This window comes from Macaca nemestrina, chromosome 9, assembly GCF_043159975.1.
Source record: "Macaca nemestrina isolate mMacNem1 chromosome 9, mMacNem.hap1, whole genome shotgun sequence".
In the NCBI taxonomy this organism is placed as follows: domain Eukaryota; kingdom Metazoa; phylum Chordata; class Mammalia; order Primates; family Cercopithecidae; genus Macaca; species Macaca nemestrina.
Window position 1 is genome coordinate 139,804,514 of NC_092133.1, and position 21,417 is coordinate 139,825,930.

General features: G+C 40.3%; 1 long non-coding RNA gene across 1 annotated transcript in view; it reads left to right on the top strand.

Annotated features, from left to right (window-relative positions):
* LOC139356135 (uncharacterized) overlaps nucleotides 1–21,417 on the top strand; it is an 85,955-nt gene that overhangs the window by 38,946 nt on the left and 25,592 nt on the right. The window lies entirely within an intron of this gene.

The window sequence follows — 21,417 nt, forward strand, 5'->3', positions numbered from 1 at the left end:
GCCACCAGTGGTGTGCTCGCGCTAGGATTTCGAACAGCTCTTTGATAGATCATGGAATGAGACAAAACGTGTTCCCCGGTGTGCCGGTGACAGATCTCTTCCCCTGAAATCCACACCGTTACGTAATGTCATATGATTTCTGTGCCTACAAAAACGCTAAACAAGGCTGTAAAATCGATGCATTTGTGTTCGGGTTTTCTGGTTTCCCCGTTGTTGAATGTAGACTGTTTTAGGTTACTGCGAATATTAGTCAAAGATTGGTTAAATTTGTAATTTCTAAGTATCAAACCAAGAGTTTTAAAAGTACCTCCTTTTTTGTCATAGTGTTTCTTTTGTTGCTATCTTTATCAGTGTTATCGAAGAGACAAAATACCACGGTCTTAGCCTTCTAAGAGTTCACCATTTACATAGGTCCCAAGGCCCACATTCATGAAACAATTAGAGGGTAAAAATGAATCCAGGTTTTATGACCGTGAACTTGAAGGATGAAGGACTCAAAGAGAAGTAACACTGACAGCTGGGGTGTCAGGATTCAGGGAGACCTTCTGGACCAAATTGCCTAAGCTGACCATATTGCTCTGGATGAGAAGAGAAGATAGGACAGTGTATTGCAAGTAAGGTCCCCTTGGGCCAAGGTCAGGAGAGTCTAGGAATAAATCAGACTGGCCTGTGGGGCACTTGGATGGTGGGAGGAGTTTGTTCTTCAGAATAGCAGGATCAAATCCTGGAGGACACAGAGGCTGATGCAGTGCAGTGCACTGAGCTTTTGGAAATGTTTGAGCAAGGAGACAGATGAAAGTAATTTCTAAGAAAGATTAGTCTGACTGTAGTGCATAGAATGAAAAAGAATATGGAGAGTCAATGTTAGGCCATTCATCTGGGAAAGTGTTGCAATGATCTAGGGATGACAGTTGCACACTCTACCAAAAAGACACACTCAGAGTATAATTTGAGGGGAAATAACAGAACTTAGTGGTGAGCATAATGATAAAGATATTTTTTGCTTGGAATATGTGATTTTAATTCTTTCCATGGAACCAATAAATTACTCTATTGGGTCCGTTTAGTCTGCCATACTTAAAGGGAAAGGAAGCAGAGGCTCAGGTCACAAATCATCAGCAGAATGCTAAAGGAATCTTTGGTTACTTTGAGAATTCCCCATTACCTAGATACCTACCATTTGATTTTTAAATAAAACATACTTCCATATCATTCTGTGTTAGGTTAATCTGCAAAACAACAAATATCTCATACAGAATTTCACATCTTCTCTGGATCCTTGCTCCAAAAGTTGCCGACAATCATACCACTCTCAGCTAGAAAGATGTACAGATCAGAACTGTAAAGAGTAATAGTATCTTGGGCCAGGTACGGTGGCTGACACCTGTAATCCCAGCACTTTGGGAGGCTCAGGCAGGTGGATCACCTGAGGTCAGGAGTTTGAGACCAGCCTGGCCAACATGGCGAAACCCCATCTCTACTAAAAATGCAAAAACTAGCCGGGCGTGGTGGCGGGCACCTGTAATCCCAGATACTAGGGAGGCTGAGGCAGGAGAACTGCTTGAACCCAGGAGGTGGAGGTGGCAGTGAGCCCAGATCACACCACTGCACTCCAGCCTGGGTGAAAGAGCGAGATTTCATGTCAAAAAAATAAAAAGTAATAGTCTTTGTAGTAGGATTCCATCAACAACCTCCACCCAGCAGTTACCTATGAGACGCTTACTGTGTGCCAGGTGGTATCTCACAGGCTGGGTTCCAGCTGTCAACAAGACAAACCCAGCCTTTATTCTCAGGGGGCTCAGAGCACAAAACATCCTCTATAGGTAAGATCTTTTAAAGATTACCTTTTAAAAGTATCTTCCCAGATACTGAATACAATTTGAAAGTAGGTGAGTCTTTCTTTCCCTACTTTTTATAGTGCAGAACAGATAGTAAATATTTACCAGGACCTTGTTCATTCATATACCTAAAATGACATTTTAATGAAAATAATTGTAAATCAGTTTATCTTTATGCTCTGAGGCCTTAAGATTTGGCGCAGTTTGGGGCCTTATAATGTATTCTCCTGGCTGAGCCAATTTTCATGATCCAAGCTAATGGCAGAGCTTCTGGAAAGGCTGGGGCAATGCTTCCAACTTCCTGGGAAGGTGGGGGTTACTCTCATAAACCCAGTGTGGGAGTGTTGTCTGAAGGCCTTGTTGGGAATAAAAAGATAATTAATAGGGTGCATGATACTGAATATAAATTATCCACAACTATGCCTCCCCTAATTAAACAGAAGAATGAAAACAAAAGGCAAGGACCAGTTTCACTTGTAACTCTGGTTTTCTACATTGCAATGTTGGAGGCTGGCAGTGCTCCCTATAAATTCTCTGTCTGGTGAACTCTTACATAAGTGTTTGTAAGAACAAGTCCAAATAGCTTAGTAAGACACTACACCCCAATTTGTTTCTTAAAACACAAAAAGTGAGAAGCAGCCTAAAATGATGTAGTATACAGATCTGCAGAAAGGAAGCTTAGATTTAAACTTTCATCTTATTTTGAGCCAGTTTATTTGGATACTATAAAGTCACCCTAAATAAAAAGATGCAAATATCAGAGAGAGAAATAGTCTTCCTCTGAGTGGAAATATCTACTAATTATTTCGAGAATCTATATTTCAAATCTCTCATGTGAGTTCAGTTTTTTTGTTTGTTTGTTCTTGTTTTTGGTTTTGGTTTTGTTTTTTGAGATGGAATTTTGCACTTTCACCAGGCTGGTCTCGAACTCCCGACCTCAGGTAATCCACCTGCCTTGGTTTCCCAAAGTGCTGGGATTATAGATGTGAGCCACGGTGCCCGGCCGTGAGTTCAGTTTTAAGTGAACTGTTATTTTCTAAAAGGGCATGCTTTAAAAAACAAAAGATGATTTGCTGCACTTAAGAAAATAACGTTATTAAAAATTTACTTGCCAATCAAAACCTTAAATACACTAAAATATTCTGGGACTTCCCTGAGCCAATCATGTGTGACCACCAGACATTCAGGCAGCGTCAGACACTCTGGCCGCTCAGGAGGAGGCACTTCCCCATGCATTGCGGACCTGCTCCCTCCTCTCTGTCATGGAGTTTTATTAGAAGACAGACGCTGCATGCATTTATTTCCATCTTGCTAGTTAATGAATTAAGAGTAGATATGCTTTCTAAAATGCTTCCAATTTGTTAGAACACCACCATTTTGCATTTCCTAAGAAGAAACAGAAGAGAAACAAGTGACCAGGCAAAATGGAGACTTGGCTGTTTTATCTGCTATTTAGAACATGAGGTCTTAGATAATCAGGTCCTTAGCCTAAGTTTCCAGAAGCTCAGAGACATTGTAATACGTAAAAGTCTCATCAAAGCCAGAATCTACTCTAACTTAGATGTCCCATACCCTGCCTGCTTCCCTCATCTGAATACTTTGTGAGGGTGGAAAGGGGATTAGAATGTTTTCCATCCGTAGTAGCAGTTTTTGTTTTTGCTTTTAATGCAAAAAATACAATGTTAACGACAAGTCATTCATTATCTTCCTTGATCTAAAAAGGAACTTTTGTGCCAGGCATGGCGGCTCACGCCTGTAATCTCAGTGCTTTGGGAGGCCGAGGCAGACAGACCACCTGAGGTCAGGTGTTCAAGACCAGCTTGGCCAATATGGTGAAACCCGGTCTCTACTGTAAACACAAAAATTAGCCAACTGTGGTGGCAGGTACCTGTAATCCCAGCTACTCGAGAGGCAGAGGCATGAGGATCTCTTGAACCCATTAAGCAGAGGTTGTGGTGAGCCGAGACTGCGCCACTGCACTCCAGCCTGGGTGACAAAGCAAGACTCCATCTCAGAAAAAAAAAAAAAAAAAAAAAGAAATAACTGTTTTTTTTCTACTGGCTAAGCTAAGGACATTTAAAATTTTAGAACCTCAACATCTAAAAGGAAAAAAAAAAAAAGGAACAAAAAATGTTCCATGTCTCTGAAGATGGAGAAAATGGGAACTATTTCATACAAAGTGACCTAGCTCCCCGGGGCTGTAATGTTCCCCACAGCCTCTTCCGGCTGCTGCCCTTCTTCATGAGTAAAGGATGTCTTTACGGTGTGCCCAGTCCCCTCTGGTCCATGTGGGATACACAAAATTCCATACCTGCTTAGAGAGGTGGTGTAGGGGACTCAGACAAAAGATTATCTTTCACTTTCAAAGAACTCTGATTTAAAAGAATTTTTGGTGTTATGGACTGAATTAACCATGTTCCCCCAAATCCGCGTGTTAAAGGTTCTCATCCTTAACGCCTCAGTGTGTGACTATATTTGGAGGTAGGGTCTTTACAGGTAATTAAGGTAAGATAAGGTCATTAGGATGGGCCCCAATCCAGTATGACTGGTGTCCTTGTAAGAATAGCTTAAGACACAGACACTCATGGAGGAAAGATGATGGCAAGAGGCATGAGGAAGGGACACTGTTCACGAACCAAGGAGAGAGACCTCAGAGAAACTGGGAACAGATTGGTTGATCAGAATTCCAACACTGAAAAGAAATGACTTGAACTTGATCCATAGACTAGTATAGAAACTTCTGTCTTTTTTGAAGGAGACGCTCAGGGATTGATATGCTAGGTTTTTTTCCTTTATAAGTGGAATTTGACCTGTCATCTCCCAACACTAGGATTGGTTTCACTTCCCTCCTAATTAGTGTTTCAGAGTGACAATCAAAAGGTGAAAATTTTAGTTTAGTTCCGTTTCCTTCACGCATTGGAACAATTGGATGATTTTTATTTTAATATTTTCTGAACTTTCCAAATTTTCTCATTTCCTTCCTCCTTAGAAAGCTCAACAAATGGGAAAGAAACATGATTTCATGTTTCCTCCAGAAACGCCAGATATTTCTGAATCACAGAGGTACTCTCAGGCAATATATTTCTGTTACTTACTTATTTTTCTTAAAAAATACTCATTTACCAAATACAAGTGGACCAACGTGACCTCATCAACAGGCTAATTTGTTATCAATGTTCAGAAAACGCTGAGAAGGTGCTGCTACTTTTCATATTTCTTACTGATGAATGAAGCGGGCAGAATTAGAAATTCCTGGCAATTGGCAAAGGATCCTAACACATGCAGTCACTTCCTCCTATTGCAGAGAAGCAAGTGTCTGTATTAGTTGCTCCAGAAAGATAAGGTGCACAGAGGGCTTTTCAGGGGAGGGAGGGAGGAAGCCTGGAGCTGGAAGAACCGTAAATAGTGTCCACGAGAACAGCAGGACCAAAGGGACCAATGCTGAATGTGCCCTGACTCATAGTGATCAACAGGCTGATAGTCGCCAATAATCAAAAACTTATTTGTACCAGAGACGCTGCTTCTGTGTTCATGCAAAGGTTATTATCCTATGGTTACCTTTTCCTTTATTGTATATTTCAACACCTCTTTTTCTTGTGTCAGGTTTTGTTCTTGGCTCTGCTGCAGCACAGTGGGCCAAACAGACAAAAATCTTCATCCTTACAATCAACTATTAGCACATGGACACAGTGCAACCTTATGAAATAGGACGTTAGAGTCAGGTTGTCTGCATTTTTACATTAAGATGAAATATGTTTTCACCTTGTAAGAACCCCCTAAAGATGACAGTAAACAGTTCAGGTATTTGTTACTCAAGGCATGGTATATGTTCCCTGACCAGAAATGACTTAGCATCATTCTGTCTCCTGCCCAGATTCTATTTCTCCAGTGTCATTGGGACTTCTAGGAGAAAGTTCTTTCTCTTCCTCTGGATAGCACGAGATAACAAATGCAATTCCTGGGAATTTTGCAGCCATTTTATCATCAGGAGGGAAATGATCATGAGGATAAAGACGTTCCATGGGGTTTGGTAAACCCATGAGAATCACAGAATGCTGGTGGCAGGTGCCTGCTCAAATCATTTTTGAATCTCGTCCTCCCTAGAGACCTGCCAGTTCCACAGACCGTGTAGCTACGGTGCGGTGGTTTGGAAATACACATACAGATTATTTGACACTTGTCCTTTCCAAGTCTAATTTTCCTTTCCTCTGAAAGTGGGCCAGACTGAGTGACCTGCTTCCAGTGAATAGAGTCTGACAGAGGTGAAAGTGGCTTTTGAAGTGAGGCCACAGCAATACTGTCACTTCCACATTGTTCTCTCTTGGATAACACAGTCTGGGGAAGACCATGGCTAAGCCATAAGGGCAATCCAGTGTGGGAAGAAACTGGGCCTCTTGCCAACAACCACCACACACTGGCCACCATGGGAGGAGTCTTCAGGTCCTGAAGCCCCCAGTGGCCTCCTGAACTGCAATGTCTTGAGAGACTCCAATTACCTTGATCTTAAACTCCTGATTCTTAGAAACTGAGAGGATAATAAATGCATTAAAACTTTAAACCTCTCCATCTTGAGGTGATTTTTTTAATACAGCAAAAGATAACTATTGCAGATTTTGGTAGCACAAGTAGATGCATAAGCAGTGAGGAGTTGGAAAAATATTGAGGAAGGTATAAGTGACAACCAGGGAAGACTTGAAAACACTGAAAATAAATATCTGCTGGTTGCTATGAGAAGACTACAGGGGAAGGCTTAATGTAAAGTGAAGAAAATGTTGTTGAAAATGGAAGAAAACTGGATCCTTGTTACATAGTGGTGGAAAGTTTACCAATAGTTGCACTTGCAGTAATGTGAAAATAGAAAATACACCTGATACACCTGGTGATTGGCTAAAATTTCCAGGTAGAGTTTCCAAAATGCTATTGGGCTGCTTCTTGGGAGAAGACAGGGATCAACTAAAGGAAGAACAGATACCAAAGAAAGAAACAAGGACTCCTTAATTTTGAAAATTATCAGCCTCCCCTGATGATAAATAATACTAAAAATAATAAATGATCCCCAGGCAAAGAGAAAACCCAGAGTTCTATCAGAAACACATGGCAAAAAGTTGAAGCCAGGTGTGGTTTTCAAATTCTTTTTAAAGCCTCAGAAAAATCTAAGTTGAAGTCTCAGAAAATCACTCATTCAAACAATAAAACTTTTAAGAAGCATAAAGACTATGGTTCCTCAGTTGTTTAGAGAGGATCCCAAGGTCAAAATGGGTTATCTTAAAGACCTTTCTGGGTATGGCTTTGGTACGTTGGAATACACTACAATAAGATTCATGGGAGACCCACACAATTTTTCAAGACAAGTGTAGCAGCAGATGAACCACTAGCTTAGACTGAAAAGGAAAGAGTCAGTTCAAAAAGAAATGGCTTCTTAAGACCCATAAATTTCTATAAGCAAGAAGTAGCTGAGGAAACTACTTAGCTTGAAGCACTGGCCACATTTCACGGAGGAAAAAAAAAAAAAAAAAGATGACTCACAAGATCCAAGAAGGCAGAGTCAGAAGACATGTGGAATTACTCACACAGCTTGAGAATCGCTTAAGGAAGCACCAGTATGTGTCCTGGGAAATTTCAGAATTGCTATGGAGCAGTAGCTGCCATATGCCTGTGTTGTAAATGGAAATGTGCCATGTTGGTTATTTTGTGTCCCTCACACCATTATACATTAGTGTTGTGTTGTTCTTTTAGCTCATAGTTCTTCAGATCAAGAGAGGCTGAACCTAAGCAGTTGAACTTCGGTAACAACACCAATGAGATTTGGAAAGAGAGTGAGTTGAGTGTGTTTTGTATGTAAGAGGGTCCTTTTTTTTTTCTAACTAAGGTAAGAATTCTATTTTTTATTTATTTATTTTTTTTTTAGAGACAGGATTTTGGTCTGTTGCCCAGGCTGGAATACAGTGGCAGGATTACAGTTTACTGCAGCCTCAAACTCCTGGGTTCAAGTAATCTTCCCAGGTAGCTAGAACTACACGTGTGCCACCATACTCAGCTACTTTTTAAAAAAACTTTTTGTACAGACAGGATCCTGCTATGTTGTCCACGTTGGCCTCAAACTCCTAGGCTCTAGCAATTCTTCCACCTAACCTTTGCAAAACACTGGGATTACAGTCACGAGCCACTGTGCCCGGCCAAGGAAAGAAATTTTAATCAAATTTTTATGAACTGGAATATCTCTGATTTGGCTTTTAGAGTGTTCTATTACCGACATTTATGATATACATGGGGGTATGGATTAAACAGCGTTCCCTGCCCCCACAAAAATTCATATATCAAAGCCCTAATCCCCTATGTAACTACTTGGAATAAGGAAGTAACTAAGGTTAAATTAAAGCATAAGGTGGGGATCCAGCAGAATTAGTGTTCCTGTGAGACCCCAGAGAGCTGAGTGAGACCCCACTCTCTCTTTCTCCACCACATGAGAACACAGCAAGAAAGCAGCCATTTCCGAGCCAGGAAGAGAGCCCTCCCCAGACCCCTAATTATCAGGCACCTTGACTTTGGATTTCCCAGGCTATAGAGCTATAAAAAAGTAAATTTCTATTGTTTAAGCATCCCCCTAGTCTGGTATTTTGTTCTGGCAGTGATATCATTAATCTGAAACCCTAAGATCCTTGAGAATAAAAGAAGTGATGATTTGGGCCTTGTCACAGCTTGTTTATGAGTTTTGAGGCCATAGTTCCTAAACCGTATGACTTTGTCGGCCTCCAGGTTTTAACTGGGGAAACAATGTAACAAAGGCACTTTTACTGTGAAGCTATAAAGTTTAAGGCGATTTTGGATCCAGCTCGAGGAAGAATGAATTAGAGGTACTCTCAGTTTGAGTTTTACTAGGATATAACTGCATGGCTCTTTGTCAAATCTAATAAGCAATTGCTCACCCAAGCAATAACAGAGGAATGCCTCGGAAGTATGCCTCTCCACATCCATGTCAAATGCCTGACATCAGGATGCCAGGTGTAGCAGGCTACGGTATGCGTAGCTCAGCTTCTCAATCTTGTCTAGAAAGTAACTCCTTTAATAGCATCTGAAGGTGTCCAACTCTTCAAAATTTTGCAAGTTTGTGTTTTCATTTCGGGATTATCTTCTAGATTTAAAAACGCCCGTGAACAGTTGAATTTTTCTTCAGACTAAGTATCACAAAATGGCCTGCTCACTACAGTATTCAAGCCTTAGAAATTGGGTTTCACAGTGTTATAAGGACTCCCAGATATACAATATACATTTGAAGACTTAAAAGAGAAAGACAAACACAAATAAGATGGAATACGTTTATTTGAAAGATATATAAAGCCTGAATGTACCATTTAATCTAATTTGAAGGATGTTTTGGAAAGTTTCAGTGAAATGGGAAATTATGAGCTCCTTATTTACACACATAGGATGGTCATGTTTCAACTATATTAAGTGCATTTATTAAATAGAACATGAGAGAAATACAGGCACGATATTAATGGAATATAAAACAAAATAAAAAGGTATGTGTTGAGAATAAAATACTTTGACAACGAGACTAAAATGTAAAACCCATTTTTTCAGATCAAACCAAAGGCAGTCATTTATTGCAGCTGAGAAACAAATTTCAAGCAGAAGCCATGTAAAGGCTGTAGAATTATTTGATAAGAAGAAGAAGAAAGAGGAGGGGATCATAGACGCACATTGTGAAAAGATTCAAAATCTTGCTGAATTTATATAAATTACTGGCACTAAGTTAACATGAAACATATGAGGCCACCAAAAATGGGATGTTTTTGATAAATGGCTTAATGAGTCTCATCAATCAATCGAATTAATCATAAGTAAATGAAAACTTTTTTAAAATCTTGAAAGTCCTTGTAATCTTATAAATTATGTATTTTATAACAGATAACTGATATTTTTCTTATAGTATAAGTTTTTTGCCAGAAGTTTTCACACGCTGAGCAACAGCCTTAAGTTTATATGCCATTATTAACCACAACTTGTAAAACTAAAAGACTTTTTTGAAACTATTAATTTTAAAATAGTCTGTCAAATATTCTTCAGAAAAATTAAATTTTGCTATTCATTTTATTAAATAAAGATACAATAAGCTTTTGCCCCTGAGAAGCTGCTCAATTAGAATTCTAACATTTTTTTAAAATACTTCAGTTAGGTAAGGCAGCTAATTTTTACAAAATTATGTTAATTTGCTGAAATGTATAATATTGTCATATCTGTATACTTTTATAAAGATTGCAATGTCTGTTTTATTTTTTCTTTCTAAATAAAGTTTCACTTTATATTTTATGCTTTTTTTTTTTGTTATGATGAAGTCTTGCTTTGTAGCCCAGGCTGGAATACAGTGGCATGATCTCGGCTCACTGCAACCTCTGCCTCCCAGGTTCAAAAGATTCTCTTGCCTCAGCCTCCCAAGTAGCTTGAACTAAAGGCATGCATGACAATGCCTGGCCAATTTTTTATATTTTCAGTAGAGATCGGATTTCACCATGTTGGCCAGGCTGGTCTCGAACTCCTGACCTCAGGGGATCTGCCTGCCTTGGGCTCCCAAAGTGCTGGGATTACAGGCATGAGCCACGTGCCTGGCCTATGCTTTTATTAGTTTGTCAACTTAAAGGGGCTTCGAAAAAATGCATGTTTCTGGCCCTACAAAATGGAATCAATTCACAGTGCAAAGTAACATTTATGACTAGGTACTGGTTCACTTTCAAAAAATACGTGGAGAAAATGGAGTTACTTCACTCTATCGTTTTACTTTACTGTTTTATGGCTATTTAAAAATGCATTAGAGTTCCCCCAAATAGATTATATTGTGTTAAACTCTATTTTTTAAAATAAAGGCAAAATTATTAAAGTACAGATCTCTTTAAATAAGAAAAGCAACAAAAATGAGGACCTAAGACATATTTATTTCAGTTAATATGCAATTCAAGAATAAAGATCTGGCAAAATAAGAGAAAAACATACTTCCCAAGTGGTTATGGTTGGAGGGATATGGATGGTAGACTCAATGAAAAAAAAAAGAAAAAGGAGAGATGAAAAGCCTTTTTCAAGGCCCCTCACAGCCAAACCGAATCTTTCAAATCATCCTCACTTTGGGAGGATGGGCTTGCCACCCCTGGCCAGACCTATAGTAGTGCAGATGTGGGAACACACCACGATACTAACACAAGGCATTTGAAGACTAGCTGGGTCACTTTGATGTGAAGTGTGATTGAAGTCTCTGGTTGATAGAAAAATTATATCTGGATAGAATGGTTTTTGTGGATGATGCCATAGAATTTAGCTAAATGGTTGCTTCCCACGGGAGGGCTTCTAACAGTCATTAAAATAGTTCCATGCTGTGAATATAACAAGAATCTCTGCTTTGGTCTAAGCCAACAAATTGATTTTCACATTAAATAATAAACTGAATATAATATTTTAAAAGTGATTATGATATATTGTAGCATCACTCCTGGAACTTATCAACAAGAACGCTAATGCATGTTTTTCTATAAAGATTTTTTTTCAAGTGTAATTCTCTTTTATGAGCTGCTTAACCCACCATATGCTTGAGACATGTGACACTTTATTAAATGCTCAATAGCGGAAGCATTTTAGAAAAATATCAAGTGGAGCTAAAACATAACAAGAAAAAGAAGAGGCCGATGAGGAGAAAGATAGAGGTTGGAAAAAGAAGGAAGATGTGGCCGTCTCTGCAAGCTTTATAATATCACAGAGGAACTCGAGATAAAGCTCCATGAAGGCAAATGAGCAAACCATAAGTGATCAACCCATAATACAGACATTCTCGAGACTCTGATGTGGATAACACAGCCTCTCTGTAATTCTGATTATCTGGTTTCAAAGAGAACCTAATCAACTTGTCAGCTGGTAGACTACTTTTTTAAAATAGCAGATAATTGATATTTTTATCTAATTCAGAAAAAGTTTCGAATACGTCAGCAATATCCTATAAAACTTCAAACTTTATCAAAGCCTAAATTTTGAAAAGTTACCAATAATAGGTCTGATGATATACTTACCGCATTCTGTTAATTATATAATAATTACGTAAACTAGTAAAAAAATTTCCTCTATCTTAGGATAGGAATTTCAAAACAAACTGCATATTTTTATTTGCTAAATATAAAATTGTATATGTGTGTTATTGGGATCAGCCTTGTACAAATAGTAATTATAATGATAATTCAATATAGAAAAATGCAACACTTAGAGCTGCATGGGCAAAATTAAAATATTTTATTTTCAATTTTTGTATTTCCTTCACAGAAGGAATTATGAAACAATCAATAAGAACATTTTGAGTAAAGATTACTTTAAGATAAAACCTATGCAGAAATAAAATTGGAATGCAAGTTCAAAGAGAAAAGGGAATGATGTCCAATTTCCTGTAATTGAAGAGCTTGTTTGTGCATTTCTTTTAATAGGTGGTGGTCAGCATCAAATCACTTCATTATTGACATTCCACTGACTACATTTCGTAGAACAAGTTCATAGTTTCATTATTATCTGTCCATAGTATCCTGAAATTTGCATCATTTGCAACTATTTCAGCATATGAAGAAAAAATTTGTATGTCCGTTAAAAATGACTGAGAGTTTGCATTTTGCAAAACAACGGATAGAACAGGGACAAACATTTGGAGATCAATGTTCTAAAGCATCCTGAAACATCCTTTCTCCAGCAAAATTACCTGAAAATTCACATACTTTTTATTCATTTGAAGAGCTTTGTCACTTTTCTCAAAATAGTGATCAATGAGAAAATTGTCTTTATTATATGTTTCTATGATGGACTACGTATTATTTTGTTGAATTAAATAACAATTCATCACTATTTTAAATGATTTTCTTTCTTGAAGCTATTATTTCTGATGAAGTTAATTTGTTTTGATTTAGAAAGTCCACTCGGAGGGCATGTTTAATCTTTTATTTAGTAATATGCTTTATACACATGTTTTAACAGTAATCTTATAGCATTAGATTTTAATTTAAATAAATTAAAAATTTTTATTTATTTATTTTAGAGACAGTGTCTCTATCATCCAGGCTGGTGACTTCCTCCTCCCAGGTTCAAGCGATTCTCCTATCTCAGCCTCCTGAGTACCTGGGATCACAGGAGGGCACCACCACACCCCACTAATTTTTGTATTTTTAGTAGAGATGAGGTGTCACCATGTTGGGTGGGCTGGTGTTGAACTCCTGACCTGAAGTGATCCTCTTACCTAGGCCTCCCAAAGTGCTGGGATTACAGGAGTGAGCCACCACGCCTGACCTGAAAACGGCATTCTTAGCATCCAGTAATCTTATAACAGACACACACACACACATAAACACACACTTAAGGACTTTTCACTTTTAGCACGTTAGAAATATATTAGGAGTTATTTTCTTTTTTTTTTTTTTTTTTTTTTTTTTTGAGACGGAGTCTCACTCTGTCGCCCAGGCTGGAGTGCAGTGGCGCGATCTCGGCTCACTGCAAGCTCTGCCTCCCGGGTTCACGCCATTCTCCTGCCTCAGCCTCCCGAGTAGCTGGGACTACAGGCGCCCACAACCGCGCCCGGCTAATTTTTTGTATTTTTAGTAGAGACGGGGTTTCACCATGGTCTCGATCTCCTGACCTTGTGATCCGCCCGCCTCGGCCTCCCAAAGTGCTGGGATTACAGGCGTGAGCCACCGCGCCCGGCAGGAGTTATTTTCAATATTAGTTTCATTAGCCATACAAAATAAAATAAATTAAATTACAGTAGATAATTGAAACTTGTAGTACACACTGCATAGATGTAACCATCTGGACTCAAACTGGGAGGAGCAAAATAATCTTAACTGATATGTTCTTCTCTGAACAGATGTTTCCAACCCCACATGGAGGATATGAATCTCTTAAAATAACACAACATTTCCAGGAGCAACATTAGAATTATCAGCAACACATTGCTGTTCACTAACCCTAATGAAAGTGTAAATACACAGAATTTCATAAGTGCCTTCAAAATGGGAAAGGATTGTAATTTACTCTTCAGGATATTTTGCTATATGTGGTAAGTGCCCCGTAAATATGTATAAATGCAGCTGTAGCCACAATTGCTGTTAAGAAGTTTCCACATCCTGAAACTAAGGCAGAAGGTCATGTGTGCATGTGGGTGTGTGCTAGCCATTCTAAATCAAAGGCATGTCACCCCTGATGAAGCTCTCGCTGTCAAGAGCTCTCAGCATTCCTTCTCTTGGTTGAAATCTAGGACTAATGTTTCCTTTATTCAGAAACATTCCGTTCTTTCTTGCCCATGCATAGCTAAGTGATACTGTCCTTTAGATGAGATCCTGCATCCAGCTCCTTTGCCTGCATGTAACTTTTTCTTGCTTCAGGTGTGACGAATAACCCAGCAGTCATCTTGCCTTGAACCATCACCCAGAGTATTTAAAAGGGAAAATTGCGAGGCATTAATAAAACAGGGGGACATAAAAAACACAGGACAAAAGTAATCATGAATAACGACTTCCATTTTCTGCGCGTGAAACAGTGTCGGTTTACTCTGGGCTTTGCTGGGTGCCTGTTCTCTACAGCAGGAATGAAGCAAAAAGTGAAACCATAATTCCTCCCCAGAGTGACAGCATTCTGGCCTGGGGAGCTGAAGTGTGCACAGGAATCAGTCGCCGTTTCAGACTAACATGACTGGAGAAGCAGACATCACCTGGAGACCCGGTCTGGAAAGTGAACCCCAGACTGAGTGTGCTGAAGGATGCAAGGGTCTTGGATGGAAAATTAGAATCCTTATTTTAAAAATAAATCACAGGCATCTAAGGAAAAGAAAATACAGGCTCCAAGTTTTTGAATTAAAGGGGTTTTAGAGCCGGCGAAGTTGACTGACTTGATCCATCCGGAGGTCAGGTGATGTTAAGTGGCGTGTCCACAGTGGAGACGCCAGACTGTCTGATAGGAACCCACTTCTCCGAATCCTTCTAACTTCCCTATGGAAGAGGCGGGGAGTGAGGAGTTAAGGTTGGGAAGCTCAGATGAAACTCCACAATCTAAAAGAGGATGCATTAAAGAATACAGGCCAAAGGGTTCAAAATCTATCACTTTCCAAAAACACAGTGACAATTTATTGCAGAAATAGCCTGAGTAAAATGAAAATAGGCTGAGTTCAAATGGAAAATCAGAGAGCAATTAGGAGAACATTTGAGGCCCAAACCAAGATGGGCTTTGTTTTGTTTTATTTTGTTTTGTTTTGCAATGAGCAAAGTGCTCAGAAAAGGGCCCCAGCCTTGAAGTAGGGGGAGAAAGGGCCTTGGGGAGGGTTGGAGGATAGAGGGATGAGAACAGGACGGGGGCAGCAAGGACAGGCAGGGGCTCTGCCCAGGGAGAAGCTTACTCAGTGCAGTTCCGCACAGCGGGCCGGGGCTGTGTGTTGATCACGTCACCCATCGCCCAAGAATCCTTAGTGCAGTGAGCGAGCATAGGGCCTTCAAATTGCTGTCCAGGGGACATTCCTAGCGTACAGCCAGGCGGGTCCCAATACGAAGAAGAAGAGGGGCCCTGTGTTCCAGGAGGAGGTGTTTGGAGGAGAAAGTCCTGAGCTCCTCGGGCAGTGACAGCAGGTGCCCTTGTGCAAGGAGTCACAGGCTTGGGCTGGTCCTGAGATTTGGGGACAACCCCGGGGCCACTCATCTTTCCAAGGAGGGTCCATTTATCTACGCCGGATCCTTAGAACAACACTTCTCAATCCATCCGGGCTGTGTCTCTGAATCTGGCAGGTGGCCCTCAGCACACATCTCCCTCCTGCCCCCCAGGCCCACCCAGCTGTGGGAATTATTCTATGCTGTGTTCCAACAGAGCCCAGGACTTCATCCTCATCCTGAGGTCCTGAGGCAGGAGCGCTGTCCTGGCTCCACCAGAAACCATCTGTGTGGGTGGAGGGGGAGTTACCCAGTTTTCCCAGTGGCTATTACCTCCTGTATAAAGTCAGGGTGAATTTCTAGCTTCTCTAACTTTAAGTTTTGATGCTATGACTAAGAGGACTTTCATTTTGTTTCATTTGGTTTTTCGAAATGAGTTGTGTGTGAATTTTTTACTATGCCAGAGTCCAAGCAGAAAAGAAACCAGCAGAAGGAGGATCTTCTATGACTGCTTTTAGCATTTAATGCAAATAGAGACCTTCTGGGAGACTAAAGACCAGGGCTGGCCCAACCGTGGTGCATAGTGATGCTGAAGAGAAGGAGGGGGGCTCTGAACCCCCCCAACGATGTTTCAGGCCTGTCTCCAAAATGCACGAGGTGGTAGCTTTGGGAAAACCCCTCAACCTTTTGGGACCTCAGTAATTTTATCTATAAAATGTAAATAAACTGTGCATCCTACCCAGAAGGAATATTGTAAAACCAAAATGAGGTATTGCACAGAAACGGGTAGAAAAAGTGTCTTGCTCGTGGTAGGTTCTCCATGCCTCTTGTGACTGCATGGCCAAGACCTGGAAGATGGGGGTTAACCCTGCGCACTGAGCATATTGAGGCCAGAGAACACTCAAGCAAGGCCAGGAGCAAGAAAGCAGCATGGTGAATCCTGGGCAAGGGTGGTGGGAGATGAGTGACATTCTGATATGCTGCAGAGAGAAATAGAGGGAGCGGCTCCCCTTCTCACAAGGGTATCCGGCACCCTGGACTGGACTAGTCAACCCTCCACCTCACCCTCTGCCATGCCCCTGTCTGGCTGTAGTAATTGGAGGAAAGGTAAGCACTTCACACAACAGAGCAGTAACAACCCCTCTCCCCAAGGTAGCTGTCCACTGCAGGGGCCCCAGTGCCATGTCCCAATGAGAAGTTGCCCTGTGATTTTCTGAAATTTCCAAATTGAAACTCAAAAGTCCTGGCCAGGCGTGGGTAGCTCACGCCTATAATCCCAGCACTTTGGGAGGCCAAGGCGGGTGGATCACTTGAGGTCAGGAGTTCGAGGCCAGCATGGCCAACATGGCAAAACCCCTTCTTTACTAAAAATTAAAAAAAAAAAAATTTTTAATTAGCCAGGTGTCATGGTGCATGCTTGTAGTCCCAGCTACTCAGGAGTCTGAGAGGCAGGAGAATTGATTGAACCCAGGATGTGGAGGCTGTAGTGAACAGAGATCCAGCCTGGGTGACAGAGTGAGATTCCATCAAAAAAAAAAAAAAAAAAAAAAAAGTCCTTTTAGGAGCCCAGAGATGTTGGTGGCTATGAACCAATGTAGTTTTACAGAAAATCCAACCTAGAAGTCAAAATCTGAGTCATCAACCCATCATTCCTGTTGGCATCCGATTGTACCCATAGTCAGTGCCTCTCTTAACCCATGCCTTTCCTAACCCTGACGTGATCTGGTTTGAGTTATATGCAACCAAAGAGACTTGACTAGCATACCTTCTGCTGGCACACTCTCAGCCTAATACCACCACTACCAAAACTCATAACGCTCTGTTTCAACACAGAAATGGAAATACTTACAAAAATATGTTGCTTTGACTACCTCCATCTCTATGCACTAGGTTGCATAATATGAAACTCTATATGATGAAGTATATAAAATGTCCAAGTGACATTTCATTCCTGATTTCCAACACACAGTGCCAGCCAGGATCCAAAATTCAACCCCTGGGGTACTCCTCAGCACTGTCGCTTCTCACTGTCCTGATTTTAACACTTAGCTGACTGGAAACCCTTTTAAACAACGGATAAATATGATTCCCCAAACATGTTTGGATCAGCTTCCTAAAAGTGTAGAAATATGTTTTCTAATACTGGACATCAGATTCAAAACACAAACCAGTGAGAATAGAATCTCCCTATGGATCCCTGTTTAATTAAATCTACCAGTTTCCTGGTAGGAAAAGTCTTATGGAGCACAATTTTAGCAATTTACCTGAAATTTAGCAACTTACCTGAAGTCTCCAAGGTGGGGAAAAAGAAGTGGCAATGTTCTGACTCGAAACAGGTAACAATCTCTCAACACACTAATAATCCCTCCAGCTTAATTTTCTGGCCTCCTGAAAATCCTCTCTCAGATACACTGTGCAGTCCTCTAGATGAAGAAGGAATTTACCTTGTCAACATATTGTGTATATCTTTGTGTACAAAGATGATTGGAACTAAGTAATTATTTTACCATGAACATATGAAGGTATTACAAAAAGCAGATATTTTTCTTTATGTAGGGGTTAGAGGAAGTGAAAAAAACTAAAAGCATTCAATTTTCAGTCTGACATTAAAATGTGGATGCTTAAATTAATGTGGGTTAAAAAGTGAAAGACATATAGGTATGTGTGTGTGTATATATACACACATATATATACATACATATATATATAATATACACAAACATACACACACACATATATTTTTTGAGACAGAGTTTCGCTCTTGTTGCCCAGGCTGCAGTGCGATGGCACTGTCTCCACTCACTGCAACCTCTACCTCCCAGCTTCATGCTATTCTCCTGCCTCAGCCTCCCGAGTAGCTGGGATTACAGGCACCTGCCACCACGCCCAGCTAATTTTTATATTTTTAGTAGAGACAGGGTTTCACCATGTTGACCAGGCTGCTCTTGAACTCCTGACCTCAAGTGATCTGCCTGCCTCTGCCTCCCAAAATGCTGGGATTATACGTGTGAGCCACTGTGCCTGGCCAAGAGACAAAAATATTAAGGAAATAATTTACCCTTGAAAATATATCCTGACATCAGTTTTTCCCTTTATTTTTCTAAAAGGATCAACAATGACAGAGGAAACTGCTTTGACATGATCAACAAACTAGAAATTGATGTCAGTGGTATCCTTTTAAATATGACTAAGACTAACTTACTTCAGTGATTTTAAAATTCTTGTTTCTTCTATATTTGTCATAGATTATTATTCCTGGTACCTGCCTAGTCCCTATTACTAGCATTTAATCAGCAAGCTGTCCTCCAAATTAGGCAGTATATCCCATTCATTTCCAATAGATACATAAAATCAAAATGGGTCAAATTGTGCAGCTTATTGCTGAGTTTATAATAAATATTTCTATCTGTAGGCAGCAATCATGATTTAGAAACAGAGGCACACAGTATGTAACAGCCAATAACTAAAATAAATTAAATAACCCTTCGGCTCATTTCTTGGAATAAAAGTTTAACATGAGATCTCCTTGTGCGTAATTATCAATTGCTTTAAAATGAAGAGAAGAATATTTTTATAAAGAATAACTTACGGTTTTAAATAGGGTATTATTTCTATTAAAGCAGACTTAATTTAAAGTTATAAAAATTAATTCAAAGATTTTTTTTTCCTTTTAAGAAGGAATCTTCCTATTGCATCACTATATTAACAAATGGAAGAAATAAACTAAAATAAATATGAGTTCCACAGTGTTTACATACAACTTAAACACGGCATATCATTGTCTGGTCAAATATTTGTAGTGCCGATGAGAGTACAGACTTGAGGATACTACTTGAAATAAACAAACGCTTATCTAAATCTCGGAGGCCTGCAAAATTAAGTTTGGGATTTCCCAGAAGCAGGGAGCAGGCTTCCTACAAGCATCTGGACTTGCATCTGCACTTGAGGTCATGAATCTCTGGAGCCTGGCCTGCTGGACGCAGATGTCACAGTGCCATTCTGCCTTCCTCACTGTCATCAGAGGCTGCTGAGCAGTGGTGCTCTGCTTTGGACCATCAGAGATCAGCAAAGAAGGTTTGCTGTGCAGGACACAAGCTTCAACCGCTGTTTATCAGTCGCACTAAGCCGTGTGAGATGTTCTCAGTTCCTACCGCTCCTTCTGCAGTAACTATTGATGTGCAATTTCTAAAGCTCATCTTTAAAGTACACGGCATGGAGTCTGAGCTCCTTCAAACAACTTCTCCCCTTCACATTCCTCACGCCGCTATTTCTAGCAGGCAGTTGACGTCTAGACTCTGAGGTGGACATGTAAAGGCTTGGCATCTCCGATTTCCTGGGACGGCCTTCTCTTTTGATGTCCAAAACAAGACATGAACAAGCCTTTGAGGACCAGTGCGTAAGACTGGGCCCTGTCAGTTCATTCAAGTACCTCCGTTAATACTTGTTGAGCAAATACATAATCTACCTATTAATGAGGTTCCATGCAGCTAATCAGCAAAGGTGAGAATCTGTGGAGCCGACATAGGCCGCCCTCCTAGGAACCTGATATTTTATTGCTGACATGCAATTTTTAATTTTTTTTTTTGCGTTAGGTGCGGACTAAAACCTTCATTTTTAAATAAAAATACGTAAACGTTCTGACTTTTCTCAATTTGCTTCTTCAAGGCAATACAGTAGAATACTATCACTTGGATGTTTAAATAAAATACTAAAAAAGAAGAAAAAACAAAAAGAAAACCACAGTTCTCTAAAAACAAAACAATTCTATTCAGTCGCCACCCCTGCTTTCATAGGGAGGCATATATGTATTTCTAGTCCCCAGTGTTGACATCATTAAAGGTTTTCCATTGCAATTTTCTATTTTGATGAAGAGAAATATTGTGCAATATTTGTCATTCAATGCAGCCAATGCTCAAGTGTCCAGTGCAATAGCCCTTCAGCTCCCTGCATTGTGGTCCCTGTAGCAATTCACGTTTAAAAACTATTCTATACCTTATATCACTTCATCAGCATCAGAACCTTAGGAGGCCCAAAGAATACCATGCCCCAGGGCACCCAGCAAACTGCAAAGCACTTGAATTAAATTATTTCCCCTGAAGCAACCACCATCGTACCTACGCAATATGATAAGCTGATCAAAGAGATGTGTGTTTCATTAGGAGTCGAGGATAAAATTGATAATGGATAGAGAGATGTTTCTGTGCAGTGTATGGTAATAATCAGGAATGAAGTAGTTAGCTTTTTGACACTTGGATGATCAGCGATTAGCTGCTAGATGCTTTTGAAACAATAGTTTATTTGTATGTCATATATCTTGGTGAAAAAAATCTCACTGGTATTATCAGTGAGTAGATCTTTCAAAAATGAAATGGGAGCCCCGTCAGTGAGTCGCACACACTACCTTTTTAGGACAGAAGGGAGGCATACGCTTGGTGTTTTGCACTGAGGGTATTTGTGATTGTGCCAGGAGTTCAGAGCTGTAACTCATTGCCATAAAACCCCACATTTTTTCTTACAAATAAATGGGCCAAACCAGCATGTTCATTGTTTGTAGATTACTTGTAACTGTTTACACAATCCTCGTAATTTCTTCCAGTGAGGAGGGATGATGTGCCCCAGCAGAAGGAGGAGGGAGAGGCTGAACCAAGCCACTGTGAGGCGTCTCAGACATTCATGCGGCAAACATGGTACCATGGGACTCTCACACAAGGGCTTCTGCGCACACAGGCACCTGCTCAGTCCTGTTCCAGGGTCAGGTTCTGGGCACTGAGACAAGAAGCAGATGGGACTGGAAACTACAACTGTTCCCTCCCCTCTCCTTCCAACTCCCGCTCTAACCACACAACCGTGCACTGTACAGATGCCGAGATGTCACCAAAGTGGGTGTTTGAACACTGGATCCAGAAGTGGGGATGACACTCGGGTCCCCCACC